The 19,774-nt window shown below is 49.1% G+C and overlaps 1 protein-coding gene across 7 annotated transcripts in view; it reads right to left on the bottom strand.

Annotated features, from left to right (window-relative positions):
• Positions 1 to 19,774, bottom strand: part of RBFOX1 (RNA binding protein, fox-1 homolog (C. elegans) 1) — a 1,380,973-nt gene that overhangs the window by 1,073,573 nt on the left and 287,626 nt on the right. The window lies entirely within an intron of this gene.

A 19,774-nucleotide genomic window follows, 5' to 3' on the forward strand; every position in this document is an offset into this window, starting at 1 on the left:
TGAAATCGGTGACTTCCTCACTTTCTATTGATTATGCAAAAGGTAGAGTGGGGGGGGGTAGGTTTATTCTCCACAGCACCAATCAGCAGTAGCAATGGACTCCATCAATCCACATGCATCCTTCCCAACAAATCAACGAAACTATACCTCCGTGACATCTGCAAGAAGAATGTGATTGTTGAGAGATTGCTCAGCAGTATGACCTGAAGGAGAGATCATCCCCATTGCTAAGTAGATCAGTACTTGTCTTTGTTATTTTTAAAATACTGGCCCTGAAAGTTATCCTATAACTTGTGGACAGATAAAGGGCACAGTTGATAACAGTGATAAAAGCTCCATCTATCCCAAGGCTGGACCCAGGCGCAGTGGTTACTGCCCTGGCGCACACTGTGTGGTTCTACACTCTCCCGGTGGGGGCGGGGTGACCGAGCATTAATGAGAATGTTATCTTAAAAACTGATGCCAAGCCTCCCTGGCCGTGCAAGAGTTTGTTAAAGTGCAGCGCTATGAAGCTTTCCGCCCCCACTGCTGCTTGAGTTCGATCCCCCGCCAGGGATGGACCCTCAGGGCACAGCAGACCCCTCCTGTCTCCCCACTGCCCCCTCAGCAGTGGGTTTCAGTGGATCCACCTGTTCTGCTCCCCACTCTGTCTCTGGGGATTCCTCTCACCCCAATGTACCTCTGGACTGTACCCCAATTCTTGCATGCATAAATAAGAACATCTTAAAAAAAAAAAGCTCAATAATTCCCGGTGGTTTCCCGGCCTTCAGGCACCAGGGTTGCAGCCCAGCCCTCCGCCAGCAGTGGCCAAATGCATGTTAGACAACGCACCCCACACCCCACAGAGGCAGACAGAGCTTGTGGTTAACTGCCCCTCGCTCAGCTGCTGAGACAGCTGACAACAGGCGGGGGGCATGCGCATAAGGACCTGAGCCTGACCCAGAGTTCTGGGGTTCAAGTCCCACCTCTGCTCTATTCTAGAAGTGCAATTTCCCATCAGTTATTTACTCACTTCAATTTTTTTAACTTAAAAAGTAGAGATAAAAATATCATAATCGTGGCCACCGTAGGATTTTCATGCGCATGGAAGTGAGGCAGTTCGGCAGTCACGTGCCCCGCCCAGCTCTGAGGCTCCGTGTCCCCACTTCACAGGGCGCGGGGGGTGTGCTGGCCCTGTCACCGGGGCTTCCCTGCAAGTGCCGAATCTCAGCTGGAACCCAGAGTCGCGCCGATGTCAAGGTGCTGGAGAATCCTGCTACACATGACGTGTTATTTCATGCAGAGAAGCACTGTTGACTATGGACGCATCGTCCAGTTTCAACACGGAGGGGACAGGAGTCGTTTTCCTATGTGTGCACCGAATCAGCACCTGCAGCTATCACTAGGAGCCACTGGCAGCTGGGAGCGAGGGGCCCAGTGGAACGGCTGAGTCCATCCGTGTTGTCCTACAGGCCTGACAGCCGCTTGTTTGTGCATACACAAGGCTGGACTGTGCAGGAAGCACCAGCACTTAACTGTGCTGTTTGTTTTTAAAGATTTGTTTATTTATGCACATAAGAACTGGGGTACAAGCCAGAGGAGAGAGGGTGAGAGGGTTTCCCAGAGACAGAGTGTGGACAGAACAGGCAGATCCATTAAACACACTGCTGAGGGGAGCAGCGGGGAGACAGGAGAGGTCTGCTGTGCCCTGTGGGCCAGTCCCTGGTCGGGGATCAAACTCCTGCTGCAGTGGCTGTGGATAGTGCTGGGCTTCAACCCTACGCACCATCAGAGAGGGCCCTCTCTGCTGTTCTTTAATGAGAATTTTTTCATTTTTAAAACGTATTTTTTTTAAAGATTTATTTATTTATGCATACAGAACTGGGGTACAGGCCAGAGGTGCAGGGGTGGCGAGAGACTTCACCAGAGACAGAGTGGGGAGCAGAACAGGCAGATCAACGAAGTCCACTGCTGAGGGGAGCAGCGGGCGGGTCAGGAGAGGTCTGCCACGCCCTGGGGTCTCCTCTGGGGGCAGGCGGGAATCGAACTCATGCGGAAGCGGCTTTAGCTTCTCAGTGCTGTGCTTTAACCCACTGCGCCACCAGGGAGGGCCCGAGAATTTTTTCATTTTTATAGAGAGAAATACACATAAGTAGAATTGGAAAGCCCCTCCAAAGATTTTAAGTCCTACTGATATTTCCTATAGGTGTTTCTAATTGAGGAACGATGGCTGGTTAATCTCAGAGATTCTCCACACCGAAATCAATATTCTTCATTTTAGACATTGAGACGTGGCGGAAGCTTCACGCTGATGCTTGTTGCTGGGCCATGCATGTGGGTGTCTGTGTGTGAGAGCCCCGTGTGCACGTGCTGGGCCGTGTCCACGGAGGTGAGGGTGAGGCTGGAGGCAGCCCGGGATGACAGAAGCTGTAGTGTGAGCACCCAGTACTGTGTCTGGCAGACACTAGACACGCAAACATGTCCACTGGCCGCATTCGATGGCACCGTATTTGCTTGCTCCAATTATAATCCATGGCTGTGGACATGTTTGTTTTCTATGGAAAATGCAACTGGGCTGATCTCAGGTCTGAACAGATGGACAAGACAAAGCAAGCACACCATGGCTGTTGGCAGTAGTGCGTGCTGGCCCTCTTAAACACTGACCAGCCACTGTGTCCCCTTCGACATCCACTTCCCCTTGAGGACGGTAAATCTGCTCACCTCACCCTGGAGGTGGAGCCCGTATGGGCATGTGCTCCTGGGCCTGTCACTTGTAAGGGCCAAATGGCTGCGCCCCCCATCCGGTGCCTGTCAGCCACGGCCTTCGTCCTTCCCTCGGCGTGTTATATCCAGCCCGACTCCACACTGCAGACAGCTGAAGGCATGCTGGAGACCCCTTGATCCAATTCTCCAACTTTTCAACACTTGATTCACTCTCATGATTCTTTCCAGCCATCTCTGCCGGCCACCCTCTTCAGTGCCAAGCAGTTGTCATGTGTGGGAAGACGCCCCTGAACCGCAGAGCAAGGACACAGCCAAACAGCAACAAGGCAGGGCTCTGCAGGGCAAGGCCTCTTTCCCAGAATGCAACTGGGACTATGGCGGAGGCAGATGCCACCGGAAAAGCTCTCTGCTGCTCAGTGAGCCCATGCAGTAGCTGGGACACACCTTTCCTCCGTCGAGATCAACCCAGATGACGCGCTAGTCCAGTGGTGAATAACAGAATTCAAACAGAAATCACCATGAGCACAACAGGCATTGGCTCAGAAGCCACAAAGGACTCAGAGGAGCCAGCAGACATGCAAGGAGATGAGCATCATCTCCTGGGACTCAGTACATCAGCTTCCGCGACGAGTGGTGGGTGCATCAACGTAACCATGGCACCAAAGAGACTACCGCAGCGTGAAGGTATGATATGCGCCCTCCCTACGACAGTCAGGGCAGAAGCACCAGCTCTTTCTTTCACTAAGGAGGAGGTGGAAACTCGATCTTTTTCACCCAAGGCAACCGAGGCACGAGGGAAGACGTGAGCTTGACCTTACGTTTCAAAAGTTCTAGCACATCTGATCAAGAGTTCCGAACCTTCCCCAAGTCACAAACCCTGAGAGTCTGTGTTTAATGCGCACTATAAGATACCAGCAGCGGATTGGGCAGCTGGATTCCTTTGGAGAAGAGAGGAACCCAGTGGTGGGAGTTAAGCATGGAAGCCATGACCTTGACAATGGCTGAGCCCTCCTGCTGAGTCATGCCCCTGGAGTTATTTAGAGCATCGCTGGTACCATCCTTCAGCACTGAACCTGGAAAGAAGGCCAAGCATGAGCGTGCCCCATCAGTGCCAAGAAGGCGCATAATTAATATCTGTTGTGGCATGCTCACCTGCCGTCATGTTTACTCCGACAACATTAGCTTGGTCTGAAATAAATAACGCTGCGCCAACTGTGTGCTCTCCCACTTTTAGACAAGAAGCCTCCACTGATTTAATTACGTGCCTGATGATTTATAGCGGTGCTGCTCCTTGGGCCACATGTTAATGGGGCGTCCGTATTCTTGGTGGAATCCCCAAGGCAACTAGAGCTTCCACGAAGAAGAGAGCAGAGGTGTGGAGCCAATGTGGAACCGGGGCGTGCTCTGAGCTGTGAACAGACCCTGTGCTCCTCCTCAGCCGGGGGCTGTCGCTGCGCAGACACTGACTGCCTAGGATGCAGGGCAGGGTGAGCGGGAGGAGACCCAACGCAGGCGGGGCCTGGTCCACCCTGAGGCGCCCACGCTCCAGTGGAGGGGAAAGGAGATGTCACTGTAAGCTTCAGAGCACAGACCAGCACTCATCCTAGAACCAGCAACATCCCAGCGGGGCTTGGGGGACCAAGGCCTGCAGGGGAACACACACAGAGGTGTGCTCTCAGAGGGCTGGCCCCTGGACAGGGGACCACTGAGGACGGGGGCGGGGTGCTGGCATGAGATCTGCTCAGCACACAGGACTCTAGTCCCAGACCTCCAGACACGGCCTTCAGCTTGCCACTCTGGCTCTTCCCACATATCTACTAGAAATCCTGTCACAGTGGCTGGTGCAGAGCTCATCTTCTTAGCTAAGACACTCACTACCTGGAACTGCAGATTTGCAAATTAGCAGGAATTCTTGTCCCTACCCTACTGCCCCAGGGCCTTTGCGAAGAATCCTAGATAGTTTTAGCCATTGTTTTCCTTGACTTCCTACCATAGTAAGTACTAAAACAGACTAGCAACAGTCAATTCCAACTTTCCCCTCAGTGTGGACTTACGTGCCTGCGTTTCTCTGAAGTCCTTATATCTGTAACCCCCGCCCCATGCACTGGGGTGTCACAAGTTGGGTGGGTGGCGGGGAGGGCACAGGCATGACCTTTGGGAATGCATTTGTTTTCAACCCATTTCACAAGTTGCAGTTAATAAGCCTTTAGTCACAAGAACACGTCCCCGGCCCCGTTACATAAACCAGCTCCTCTAAGACAACCCACACACACGCCACTTCCCTGGGCATCGGTGACTGAGCGGGAAAGACAATTCTGTGGCCACTGGAGCCTCTGTGGCCAGGGGCATCCTGCTTTCTCACCGAATAGCTGCACCAAAGTAGCCTAGGGCCTCCCCACCTTTCAAATCTTGCTGGACTTGTCTGCCCTCACTCTGGACCCCACACAGAAGCTGCGGTATGTCATCAGCACAGCGACACTTCCGAATGGTATAGGCAGCTTTCCAGCAAGCATCACGGTGTGTGCTGGGGGCGCAGGTGTGAATTGGTTGGAACCTGCTTTCTGAACCTCCCTCAGAGCTGCCCGGAAGGCGAAGGCAGAGATGAAGCAAACTAGTTAATTTCAGTGCCATTAGCAAAGGCAAAGAATGAAAAGGGATAAAATGGCAAGAGGAATTATATTTTCTAGCTGCTAAGTAGATAATATGAATAATGGGGTGAAATGATTGCCATCTGCCATTTGAGCACCAATGGCCTAGATGCTGTGTGGGTGTAATTAATGGCCAAGGCTCTTTGGAGAGCAACTTTCAAAATAAGCACATCAGAACCTCTCTCCCTCCGTCCATCCTGGTCCCATCCACACCCGTGAGGATCGGCACAGAGAATTGCTTTCCTGCATTGTGATCGTGTACTTGGAAAACCAACCCTTTCGCTTTCTCTTCAAATAATAACACCTTCAGGAACAAAGTTGGTTTTACATCAGACAAGCCAGGAGGAGACAATAAATTACAAATTCCAGGGCAGGTAATTTGGGCACATCTCTGTTGCGCACTGTCAAGCCTCAGAGAATTTGCCCAAGGTACACACGTGTAATTAGAGGGCTGCAGAGAAGAAAAGGGGTCAGGCTGCTGAGGTGTGGCCCCCGTGTCTACACATGATGTGACTTTGGTGATGAGTCTCCGGGAAGCTAAACTCGGGGCATGTAGAGACATTTGTCATTCCTCCTGGTTTTCACACCACCCAGCTCTGGGGAGGGGATGTTTTCCTCCTGCCTGTTCCTGATGCTGGGTGAAAACGACATCCGAGATCTGACATCCAATTGCTCTAACTAAGTCAAGAAAAGGGTCTTTGACAGTTGGTGTTTCCAGTTCAAGTGCAGAGTCTGCACAGGGGCGGATAAGCCAGAAGAAGCAGAACTGTTCTCTGAAGGATAAGGCAGTTGTCAGTGGTAAGGACTGGCGGGCCAGAGCTGGATCCAATCCCAGTTCACCACACTGGACAGCAGTGGCAACACGTCCACACATCTCACTTTCTGGAAGTGTGAGGGCCCCCCGGTGCTGACCCCTGGGGTAAGTGCCTTCCTAAGAGGTAGCTTGTGAGGGCAGATTAAATGAGACAACGCATGCAAAGTGCTGGGTGACATATTTGGCGCCTGCAACACCCCCAGAGATGAGTAGGACTGGCTAGCAGGCAAAGTGTGCTCTGCAGGGTCCTGAACACCTCCAGGGGCGAAGCATCTAGACAGGCTGTTTAAATACCTCGAAACAGAGCAGGTGCTGTGTGAGGACAGGGAAGGTCCTGAAGTCACACGCAGATGTCAAGCCCACTGTTCGCGAAGATTCCGACAAAGACAAACCTTAAAACAAATTCCTGAAAACTGACCATGGAACTGAGACATCCAAGAGGGGAGAAGGAGCGTGGAGCGGGTGGGGAAGAGCACAGTGGACTAGGGTGGAGGCCTGGTGGGAGGGCTACGGTGACCACCCCTGAGGGAGACATCTCTGTGTCAAACCATTAAGAAAGTGGTCAGAAAATGGCACTTTGTATAAATGAGTAAATAAGCATCCATTGCTCTGCAAAGGCGGCAAGCTTTTGCCTTGTGAACAGCCTCCCAAACACCCCCCCCCCTTGCTTTTTCTTCCAGATGCACCATCTCCACCTGATACAGGGTTGGGTGAGGAGCTCCCTTCAGAGGCGAGACTGTTCCCCAGAATGAGTCAGTGCTTGTGAGTCTGATGCAGATTGCTTCTCAGAGATTAGGACGCAGAGCTGACACCTTCAGAGTGCCTTCTTCTCAGCACACGTAGCTGATATTCTCTTCTCTATTCAGAGCATTTAATGATGTCCCACTCCACACTGAAGAGGACTGTGCTCAGCCTGGCGTTAAAGGCTTCCTTGTTTCTGTCTCTCTAGCAAACCAGGTCTCTGGCCGCCATGTCCCCACCCCAGGCAGGCAGGGGGCAGGCAGCTCCGTCTAGTCGCTTGGATCCCACCCAGAGCACCCATGGACTAGTCCTGAGGGCCACGGCGCCTCCCCAAGATGTCTTCCCAAGGGGCACGCATCACACGACACTCAGGGACCCTCAGGGCCCTCGGGGAGTTCCAACGCGCCCACTGGGCACCAAGGCATTGCACCCCCGCCAGCTCCACCCTCCTCGTCAAAGTCCTTGGCCAGTCCCTTCACTCCAAAACCACCCTCTCTGCCCAGCTGTGGATTCTAGAACACACCCGCGTGAGGTTCATCATGGCGAGGCTGTCTCTTCCTGCACACAGCGCTGGAAATCCTCTCCCTCTCTACCAGCAGGACCTAGTGTTTAAATACTAGGGATCATTGCTGCAGCCCCCCCAATGCCCCTCCACTGACCTTGGACATGGTCATCACCTCTCTGAGGTCGACTGCCCTTGTGCGTGAAGTGGGGTAGAGCACCTGCCTCCTCGGGCCCCAGGGCAAGGCTGTGGGGTACTCTGCACCCGGCACCTGGCACGGACCATACACCTGGGTGTGTTACCTGATCTCCTCACACTCCCTGCCACAAGCTCAACGCATGCAAGTTGGCTGCCAGCCTTTCTCTGTGGCCGCGGGCGCTCAACACGAGATCTTCTATGGGTGTCAGATGGAGCACTGCCCTAAGAATATTCGTGAAAGCTGCAAACAAGAAGAAACGGCTTCTCTGGGGAGGTTGCAGGCACACCGGGTTCCCTGCTCATAAACGGCGACACGTTCAGTGCAACCCCGGCCTTCAAGGTGGGGACTGGGGTGGACAGGTGGACCACGATGCTTCCAACCCTTCATTTTCTCCTGCAATGAATTTTGATTACATAATTTCCCTATCTTAATTACTTCTGGCTACCCCCCTGCTCTCGGGGCTAAACAATGTCACGGCCACCTTCCTGCTCACATCACCTAAGTGCTGTGTGCTCCCTCCTTAGATGCTGCTTGGACAGGCAATGCAAATTCAACGCCTTTAATCTCCCCTCATAAATCAAACTTCCCTTCCCCTAATCTGTTTCACTCTCCGTTGCCAACCTTTTTCCAATCTGTCTCCATCTTTCTCCTACTGGAGCTACCAGAAATAAATGCTACAGACTAGGGGTGGGTGAGCTGACAGATACGAACAAATGAAACAGAGAAAAGGGAGGAAAATGAAGAGAGAGTGGAGAGGCTAGAAGCTGCGTGAAGGACAGCAGCAGCCCCGTGCCCCGCAGACCCCAGCTCACCCCACCGGGACGGGCCCGAGGCCCGAGCGAGCGTCTCTGGAACGAGACCCTACGGAGACCTGCACAGGACACTGCTGTCTCTTCTCCTTTCTCTTGGCCTGTTGTTTCTCCCCCGGAGTTTCCCCAACATCTCCATTTTCAGGATTCATTTTATTCCCTCACCCCCTAAAAGGAATTAGCTGTTTTTTTCCAAGTTTAATTTCATTTTAGTCTCTTCTGCTCATATTTCTAACCTGTTTAGGGTAGGCTTGTAAAATGCCCTCAGTCCTCACTCCTGTTTGCAACACCTTCCAATTTAATATTGTCTGCAAATTTCATTAGCATGCAATTTACTTTCTCTTCCAGATCATTAAAAAAAAAGCCTCACCTAGACCAAGCTATTATGAATCTCTCTTCCATTCTCCCCAGATCCCAGCCAAGTGGGAACATTACCATTTATCATTATCTTTTGTTTATAATCTTTCAGCCAGGTTTCATCTAAGCCGATTAGAACTAATCTTGATGGAGAAGGAAAATTCAGATAAATAAAATGCAGCTCTGACATAATGAGCCTCACTCGAGATGGAACAGAGAGCACGGCGGTGCTGGACCGCCACACCTCGGCCTTCCCCTAGCCGCTCGGTCGTCTCCCTGCAAAGCCAAGGCGGAGTCAGATTCAGATCAGGGGAGAATTACTCAAGGACACTGGAGGGATCAGAGCTCGTCGCCTTGACCGTTGAGTCTCCACGGCACCATCTGCAGTATTTTCAAAGTCCAAGGTAGAAGCTCTTTACAACATGCCCAAGACTTGTTTATTTGACTTCTGATGCTCAGGAACTCAAGATCCCCCAAAAGCAGAGAACGTTTCTCCACTGGTGTTTGCACTTGGTGTGGGCTGGAGAACGAAGTAGTATTTGTAGCTTTCACGAGGATAAAGCAGTCCTCTCTTAGCTTGGTGCCAGATACAGAGATTGATACCAAGACTAATTCTAATATAATTCCCTTAATAATGGCTAAAAACCACTCAAGTACCTCAATACATCAAGATGTAAATGTTTTATAATACCATAAACACTCTCAGAACCTAATAGAGTTAATTCCACTAAGACTGAAGCAAGTGAGAGGGGTGTAAAAAATCAATTTGGCTTCACCTCCAATGATTTATCACCACCACCCCGAGGATCAATTAATTTTTTTCACGAAGGAAATGTCGAATGAAATTGTAGACCAAAGAAATAGAAAATAAAACACTGACCTTGATTCAAACTCATGTCATGCATTAGACCTGTGGCAACCTTCACAATGATAAAAGAAACTCTAAATAAAAATCACCAATAACTTAAGGTTTAATATCCAGAATAGTTTAAACTTCTGATAGAAACCAAAATGATTCTCACCCATGCTATATCTAAGCTGTCTCTACCAATCTTCTAGCTTTTAAATTACAGATAAAGGATCATGAGGCAAAAGGCACAATCTAACCTCTTTACACCCCAAAAGCAAAAGTGAAAAAAAAAATTGGTAAAGACTCAAGACAGAAAGAAAAGCTCAAAAGAGGACTCCTGGATAATAATGAGATTATTACCTATTTGCTTTGTGGGCCCCGTTTAAACTTACCAACACTGAAACGCAAGTGCAATTCAGTAAGGTAACAAGTGACACACAGATTTATGCTTTCTGCCATCAAGCTAAACCCTGCCTGGGCCATGCCTCCAATATTTTGCTGAGCCCCACCATTTTCCTTGTTTGAAGAAAAACCTGGAGGAATCTTGCAAGGCAAGGAATCATTCACACGGGGAAGGATTTTAAGATGAACTCACTCCTGGGACTGCAGCAAGAAATTGCCTGCGACAAATTGTCCCCGAAGAGGAGACTGAGCCAGAGGGTGGTGTGGGCACAAAGTACATGCATGCAGATTTACTGTCCCTCTTGATGGCTTTCCATAAAGTCCCTTCACGCAAAATGGAAAAGATGTCCCATTTATATGGCATAAAAATTAAGTGACTAATGGGCTTTGTCCAATGAACTCCTACCCACTTACAAACTAAGGGAACTTCACATTTTAATTTGTTCGGCTCAAGGAGGCAGCGGAACCTCATCACTACCCAGTGATTACTTGGAATTAAATTTCTGGCCAAGTAAAAGTGAGCCGTGAAAGACAGGGCCATGAGGGTGACCGTATTTCTCCAAGGGCTTGAAGGCACCCTGACTCCATGCAAATTACAAGTTTCTGAACTCACCGCGATCAAAGTCTTTCAGGTCACAGATCTTGGATCTCCAGCCTCTTCCCTATATTCCACACTGAAAGATACAAGAACCTGCCGTGACCTACAACGTTGGGGTCCATGAGTCAGGGTCTTCCAGAACTATGTAATAATTGATTTTTTGGATCATTTGGATCAGTTTGAGTCGTTTCAACACAGGCATTATGATCACGGGCAGTTAAGTGTAGTAGAGTTCTATTGAGAGGGGATGATTTTTGCTTTAGAAAGTGACAGTCTACCCCGAGGAAAGAGAAGAACACTCATTTTATCAGAGAACTCCATTTCCTAATCCTTTGGGGGAAATGTTTGTGTAAATTAAGTTCAACATTTTCAACAAATGTCTGTGAAACTCATGCTATGTCAGACGCTGTTCTAAGAGCTGAATATGAGTATGAAATAAAATGAACATGGTCCTTTATCTACGTAGAGCCCCATCCCAGCCAGGAACAGAGATAATAGTGAAAGAAACAACTACAGGCTGAAACAGGTGCTAGGAGGAGATGAGCAGGATGCCCTTGTGAAAAGAATAGAAGAAAACAGAACTGTCTGGGAACTTGATGTGATGGGTCTGAAAAAACAATGAATGCTGGGATAAATTGGAAGCTCATGTTTAAAAAGGACAGTCAACCATCCAACTCACTGCCAGATCACCATTTTCTCCAAACTGAGAAAAGACAGTCTATCATTCTATAATCCATGCATCCGGCATGTTCTAAAAAGACTCTGCCGATGGTACTGAAAACACCTCTTCTACTTTGAATTCTCTCCAATGTTCTCTTTCTTCATTGCTTGTGAAAAAGGTATTCATTTAATAAGCAATGATATGTGAAAGAAACAAGTTGAAGGATATTTCATATCCAATCTCTCCACCAATCAGATATGCAAAATTAAAATACATTATGAAATTATAATAGCCAGAAGGATGTGTCACCATCACCAACATATGGATTAATGCTATGGAATACAAAGACTCACTGCAGCACAGGTGCTAATTCCGTATGTAATAATAATGCCACCATTAACAAAGAGGACAGAGGGAGAGACTATAAGGATTTAGCAAAAGGCATTATGAAATCTGCTTAAAATGTTTTGTGGTGATTATTCAACTATTTCTTCCATATTTCACAATGTCTATCACCTTCACGATATTAACTAGCAGCAAAAATAAGTACCTTTTCTATTTCTTGGCAATAGTTTCTATGCTAAATATGTCCCATTTACAAATCGTTCATCACTCAAAAGCAGGTTTTTTTTAATATGTCTCTCTCATTATCACAGTAAAAAATGCTATTGTACCACCATGAATGCCCAAGAGAAAAACGAAAATAGGGACTTGAGAATCTGATTCCCACGTCCACCATACCAAGCACATCTGAAGATGTTACTTTGCTTTTTTTTTTTTCAGTCTTAACATCCTGATATGCAAAAGGTAATTAAAGAAGCTATTAATCCCTATTCCACAGGGTAATTCTGAGATTCCAGTGAGATAAGATGCATGACAAAATGCTGAGAGCAGGATGAGCTGCTCAATACTTGTTTGTTGGCTGAAAGGTGTTAACTTTGCCAACCCCACAGCTGGGCTAAATAAGGTGAACAGGCAGGTGTGTAAACACACTTGTATTGTGCCACACTGGCCAGGAGTAAAACCTTCACCACTGGAACCCCTGTGGGGTCTGGTGGAGGGGCACAGCTGGATGGTTCCATTTTCAGCCTATAAACAAGGAGGTGAGGACCTCCCCCAGCAGTGAATATTCACAACATAGGTTCTCTGAAGGGTCTGTCCTGCCTGGCATGTGGGCTGGCTCCTGCTTATCACTCATGGATATTTTTAAAAATTTCCTTCTCCAACTGCTTATCCTCCTCATAACATTTATCAGTATTGACAGTAACTTGAAACATGTTCTTTTGCAATTAAACTTTTATTGTTGAGGTAACTGTAGATGCACATGCTGAGGTAAGAAATAATGAAAAGAGATCTGGGTACTCTTTACCTGAATTTGCCTGATTGTAAAATCATACAACAGTATCAGCATATTGTAGTATGGTGATAGTAACAGTTAAGACACGTGTGTTTCCTTCAACACAAGGCTTTTCCATGACATCCTTTGATAACAACAGCCACGGCCCTCCCCTCCCACTCCCTCCTTAGCCCCTGGCAATGAATATACTCTATTTCCTATTTTTTATAATTTTGACTTTTAAAAAAGTAGAGAGAGAGCAAGAGAAGTTATACAGTAGGCAACCTTTGGGGCTGGGATAATTTGAATTCTGCACAATTCTCTGGCGCTTCATCCAGCTGGCTGTATATATCAGGAGCCTTCCCTTTTGACTGGCGAGTAGTATTCCAACACATTGCGCTGCTATTGTGTAGATATTCACCCGCTGAAACATACTATGTACTTTCCAGTTTCTGGTTATTGTGAATAAAGTTGCTATAAACATTCGTGCACAGGTTTTATATGAACATACGTTTCTATTTCCCTAGGATAAATGCTTGGGGGACAACTGCCAAGTTAGATGGAAGTCACATATTTACTTTTTAAAGAAACTGAAACTATTTCCCAAAATAACTATCTATGCATTCCATTTCTCCAGGAACATATGAGCAATTCAATCCCTCCACATCCTGCCAGTACTGGTGCTCACTATGTCTTACATTAGCCATCTGACTGGGGCGCTCTGATGTGGGGACTGCAGCTCATTCTGCACTTCCCTGATGGCTAGTGACAAGGACCCACTTTGTGTGCTCACCTGCCACAGAGTGAATCGTCTCTTTGTGATTTTGACCAACATCTAATTGGGACAGTCCTATTTTTTTATTGTTGAGGTTTTAGAGTTCTTTATATATTCTAGATCCTGGTCCTTTTGCAAGGCTTTTCTCCATGACTCTAAGTTGTCCCTTTATGCTCATCACATTTGTAGGAAAGTATTTTTTTTAAGTTGCTGAATCCAACATTTTTTTTCTTTTGTAAACTTTTTTTTTTTTTTAAGATTTATTTACTTATGCATAGAGAACTGGGACAAGACAGAGGTGCAGGGGCGGTGAGAGGATTCACCAGAGACAGAGTGGGGAGCAGAACAAGCAGATGGATGAAGTACACTGCTGAGGGGAGCAGCGGGTGAGACAGGAGAGGTCTGCCGCGCCCTGTGGGTCACCTCTGGGCAGGGGATAGAACTCACACTGAAGGCAGGCCACTTGCAGTGCTACATCCTAACCTGTTGTGTCACCGTGGAGGGACCCTTAGGAACTGTGCTTTTATTGTCAATTCTAAGAACTCTTTGAGTAGCTTAAAATTATAAAGAACTACTCTTTTTTTTTCCTAAAAGGCATATAGTTTTAGATCTCACATTCAAGTTCAGAATCTATTTTTGAGTCCAATTTTGCACACGAGATGGATTTAAGACGAATACCCAACTGTTCCAGCATCCGATTTGGAAGGGATAGCATTCCTCCACTGAACAGCTTTTTCGCTTTTGCCAAAAATCAGTTGGACATATTTGTATGGGTCTATTTCTGGATTCTGTCTTCTGTCTAATTGACCTATGTGTCTATCCTGCCAGTACCAGTCTTGATTTCTGTCACTATATAATAAATCTCAAAATCAGGTACTCATTTCATTTCTTTGACTCTATAGTTCTTTTTAAAAATAATTTAGCTATTTTATTCCATTACCCTTCCCTATATACTTGAATACTACCTTGCCCACGTCTACAAATATCTTACTGGAAGTGCACTGGAATTGCATTAAGCAGGTTTGTGAGTTTGGAGAAAACCGTCATTTTAGTATACTGAACTTTCCAAAACACGAGCATAGTAAATCTCTCTTGACACTTTTTAAAACTTATTTTTATTGTCATTTTGTCGCCTTCCCATACAATTTGTGTATACATTTTATCATATTTTTTTGTATCTTTTCTTGAGTGGTTAAAGTGATTTCATAGTTTTCATTTCCTTACACAGTTTAGCTACCAGTTAGTTTATGTTTTTTTGTTTGTTTTTTATCAAGTTTAGGAAGGTCCCTTTCAATCCTATTTTTCCCATTTTTTTTATGAGTGGGTGTTGAATTTTATTAATGTATTTTCTACATTAATTTCTATGATCAAGTAATTTTCTTTTAGTTCTTTCTCCCTAAGAAAGTATGCTCTCTCCTTCATTTCTGAGGGAAATATTTGGCTGGAAATAGAATTCTGAGTTAACTGTTATTGTCTTGAAAAGCATTACTTCCTTACCTTCAGGGCTTCTGATAAGAAATCTGCTGTACTTCAAATTTGTTTTTCCCTCTGTCAACAATATTCTCTTCTGTCTACTTTCAAGATGTTTTTCTTTGCTCTTCGTTTTCAGAAGTCTGGCTGGGATGTGTCTCAGTGTGGTTACCTGTAGGTTTTTCATATTTGGGGTGTGCTCAGCTATTTGAAGCCGTATGTTTTTGTCTAGGGATTTTACTTGCACTTAGACAGAGGAGTAGGGGAAAGCATCTCTACATCATCTTCCTGGAAATAGAAGTCCACTTATGATGATTTTAAATTATTCATCAGCATCCTTGTTTATTGTGTGTTTCTGTAATGAACTCCCAGATCCATCAGGACACGTGTCTAGTGTGTCTGCTCCCCCCATATCCAAGGCCTGGCACCAGCCTGGCATACAGGAGCTGTGCACCAAGTATTCTGAACGGCCGAATCAACACACTGGCCTGGGGGTGGCCCGACAGAACAACCCCTGGAGAATGTCCATGGTTCAGCAGACTGAGGAGAACCTCACCGCTGCCAGTTCTGTCCCAGTAGACCTGTAGGGTTAGGGTTTGCGTCGTGTTGTGTTGTGCTGTGTCATTGTTGTGTTTAAGGACACGGGGCAGATGATACGCAGGGCCCTGAACCCACCAACGGGAATGATCACAAGTCGTCCTGTGTCCCCACACAGCACCCAGGTGACCAGGGTGTCACTCACCAGGAGTGACAGCAGCAGGAGGGACATAGCAGGCTCTGCAGGTTTTCTGTCCCTGCCCGGGGCCACCCTGTAATGGCCATTAGGGAGGTGATGTCCCCCCCAAAACAGATGCAAATCCAGAGACACAGATTTAAAATGGAAGCATCTGAACAAATGCAAGGGGAAATTGTCACAAAAGGCATCGCACTCTGCTATAGAGGAGTAGCTGGAAGAGCAGCTGCCTGGACTCATGCATTTTAAAGCTGAGGGTGTGTGTTTACTCGGCACAAGGCTGTTAATACATTCAGCCCAAGAGTGAAGCAATTTTAATATTAATAGGATCTTTATGAGAATTTAATAACAAAGTCATAGCTTCCTTGTGTTTCAGACACAGGGGTTAATTACTTCAAACGGGTTGGCAGGAAAAAGGTCAAATTTTAATGCTGACCTTAACAGTTTGGGATAAACATAAAAAGGGTAATGGCCCATTTCAAGAGATGAGGCCCCGCGTTCTTTGTGAGCCGAGAAACTGTCAGGGGCGCAGCCTGTTGCTGCACTCGGGGGTGCTGGGAGGAGCCACACACTTGCTTATCAACCTGGCAGAGGAGAGACCTGATTTTTTATTTCTAATCTAGTGTCTGCAGGTCTGAGGCACCAGGGTTTGCCAGCCCTCACCAAAGACTTCAGGCAGACACAAGGGGGAATGAAGTCTACTGGGAGACTGACTTCTCTGCCAGACAAGAGACTATTGTCGGCTTGATCAAAAGAATCCAAGTAGGTGCAAGTGGATGTGTCGATGACTTGCTCCTCTCTGTCAATAGAGAAAGACGAAGCCTAGAAAACTCTTCAAGCCTCAGAAGTAACTGCAGAGCCGGGGCCCAGAGACGGACCTGGGGTTTATCAGGAGATGGTCCGATGACAGTGTGACAAACCGCCAAAACTATGAGCTCAATCCACTGACTCCCCTACTTAAACAGGAGAAGCTGCGAGCTCATCAAACTGTGAAGAAAAACGGAGACACGGGGAGAACAGAGTAACCAGACAAATGCACGCATGCAATCAGCGTTGTGTCCACCTTAGGGTCGCTGGTGCCCGACACCGCACCTTAACCATGACCCATGCACGTGATCTGTGTGTGTGACGCACCCTGTCTGGTGCCCGCCAGCCCATCTCCTCTGTGGCAGCGGAGAATGAGCTGGTGGGTGGCTGGACAAGGTGATGCTGTGCTGAGTGTTGCCAACGGATTCATTTTGGGTCCGAGCCGCTCCTCCCCCCCCCCCACCAGAGCTCAGAATTCTTTTGTTCGCTCACACACCTACAGTGACAAGTTTGGGTGCTGTGATGAGACGGGAAAGCCACAGTGGCTTTGCTGGGGAAGAGCACGACTCCCCCAGAGGGTCAGGGCCGACTCCCCACGACTGGGCATCAAGTGGACCCATACCACGGAAGGGGGAGAGCAGAGCCACGGGATGACGCCTGCAAAGCGACAGAGAGGTGACGAGCTTGGTGCCACCTCGGGTCTCAGAGAGCCCCACGTCCGGGTGACATGAGCAGGGAGCCCGTGGTGGGAGAGGGCTGGACAGGGCCACGCCGGGGCTGCTCCTTGGGCTCGAGTCCACCGGAGCGTCAGATTCCATCACTGCGCTGCTTGATTGGTTCCTTGTGTTCTCTGTGTCCAGCGGTGTGAGTTCTCGGCAGCCCACGGCTGGGGCCTTTGTCGGCTGGGCCGTGTTCCCACACCTGTGCCGTGGCATGTCATTGGCACGGCCCTTTCTCTCCCTGCAAGGCTTTGAGTTTGCTGGAGCCCCACTGTTTGTGCCTGCTTTGTTTCTCTTGTTGCTGGGGCCAAGCCCCAATGGCAGCCACAAAGCCAAGCCCTGCACTGTCTTCCGTGCTCTCCTCTGGGAGCTGGGAGCCTGCTGCTCCAAGTCCTGTTGCAAACCAGTGTCGCGTGATCAAAGCTAACGCCGGAACAGGACCATGCGAGAGGCCTTGAATGAGGAGAGTGTAACCCAGTGGCCCACGTGCCTGCATGAGGCCTGGCTGACTGTCGACATGGTGCAGACTTGGGGGGGTCGGGGGAAGGAAGCCAGCCACGCCAGTGGGCACAGGCGCCGTGCATGTGGAAGGCCGGCCGGCCCTTCCGCAGCCCCTGCGTCCTCCTTTCACAACAGAACTGCGAGGCTGACACGCAACGAGAGGCCCGCGTGGATTAGCCAATAGAACATGGAGAAACCAGCCCACGCCTGTTGTGCAAGAGGACCCAGGCGCTGGCGGTGAGCCGCTGCGGAAACACAGCCAGGCGTTTCGAGACCTCCTGAGGGTGTGATTCCGCCACCGGTGTCCCGATGCAAACCCGCTACTCTTTGCCCCGCTCGGGAGTGAAGCACTGGCTTGCTCGCCGCTCAGGCAGATTTAATTCCTATTAATCCTGAAATGGTGGCTGCTGCCACCGCCCGTCCTTTGTGTTCAGCTTGCTCCTCCAGAATGACATTTTGGGACGCGAACATCTCGTTCGCAGATGGAGTGACGCGTTCCATGGGAAGATATCAAGATATTTACCAAAGCGTGGTAGGGAGCTTTGTGAGGGATAATGACAAATTTACAAACAAAAAAGGAAATTCTTCAAATGACAACAACAAATGGAGGAGAACCATGCCAACCAGGAAACCAGCAGACGGCAGAAGCTCGGGCTCCGCTGAAGCAGAGCTACAGGGAGAGGGAGGAGCCAGTGCTGGCGGCTTGAGGCACGAGCCACATCTGTCAGGGGGACAGATGGGGGGCTGGAGGAAACGGCCTCAGAGCTTCAGGCTGTGCCGCTCCGTCCAAGTCAGGCGACTGCAGAAATACGCCGCCAAGGAAGTTTGCTGTTCGCTCCCCGCCGACCGGTAGCCTCCCCCAAGCCCCTCTCTCTGGCTTCTCATAAAACACACACGTCCTTCTCCCGGCCATTCCGCGTCGGGGAGATCTTCTACATGGACACCCTGCTGTCATTTTTCCAGGAATGACTGGCCGGGGCTTGTATACAACTGGATTTCAAATGAGAGTCCTGTCCCGGGGGCGTGGGCAGGGCTGTCCAGGGCCAAGCGGACACTGGGTGCCAACTCTGGGGGGCTGGCCTCCCTCTCTCCCTGCCCGGTGACATGGGCACGCCACAGCCCCTCCTCCCTTGAACCTGCTCAACTCTTCCTATTTCAGACTCTGGCTCATGCCAGTCCTGCCGGCAGCTCTGCCCACCACCCCCTGAGCGGGTAACGTTACTGCCTCCTTACGTCACAGGTCAGCAGTTCCCCTCAAATCGGCCTTCCCTGTCGGCTACCAGTATCAAAGCAGGCTCCCGCCCCAACTCGGGGCCTCTTTGCAACTTCATCCCCCTTCTTTGCTTAGCAGTGTAAGGCCAACCTGTGACTGCTAGGGCCATATTCCCGCCCCATTGACCCGCAACACCTTGGATGAGCTCCTGGGAATGGGGCGGAGCCGCCAGGCAAAGGGAAGGCAGGTAGCAGGAAAGGCAGCTGGGGTGGAGCTTCGGTCTGGCGCCCAGGGACTTAGGAGAATGGGAGGAGACGCAAGCACGGGCACACGGTGAGGGGGTGAGGGCCGTGGAGGCTGTGCTCGGCAGACAATGGCGCCATCATCTTGATTTGTACTTTTATTTTCTCCCTTTGTCTGATTTGATCTGCCTAAATTCTTTCTTGTTTCCACCAGAAGGGGTTTTAGACTCATCATAAGCTTCCAGGCCAGTCCTGTTTGGCTGGGCATTTACCCATGAGGGGACAGAAAATCGGGGGTTTCCATCGGGAAACTATTACTAGGCATCTCCTTTGTTCTCCACGCACACTATTCTATCAAACACCTTTCACACTGATGTCTGCTTCCTCTGCCTTTATGCAGCACGTTGGCAGGACCCCACCTCTGCAGTTCCCCACACCAGAGCAAGGAAACTTCTGGAAAACCCTGTTTTCTGCCCGCTGCAACCTTGCAGAGAAAAGCACGAACTCAGGCATGTAGGGATGGCATCTGGAGGCGCCCGGGGGAGGCCGACTTTCTGGACAGGATGACCCGGCACGTGGCCAGTGGCCGGCACGTCTGTGGGCTCCTGGGTCAGAACCGACGCGGAAACTGTCACTCAGTATCACCCTCCCCCGGGAGAGGCCAGAACAGCCCCGGTCAAAAGCAGCGTTTGAT

Source organism: Condylura cristata, unplaced genomic scaffold, assembly GCF_000260355.1.
Source record: "Condylura cristata isolate star-nosed mole 26May11 unplaced genomic scaffold, ConCri1.0 scaffold00032, whole genome shotgun sequence".
Lineage (NCBI taxonomy): Eukaryota > Metazoa > Chordata > Mammalia > Eulipotyphla > Talpidae > Condylura > Condylura cristata.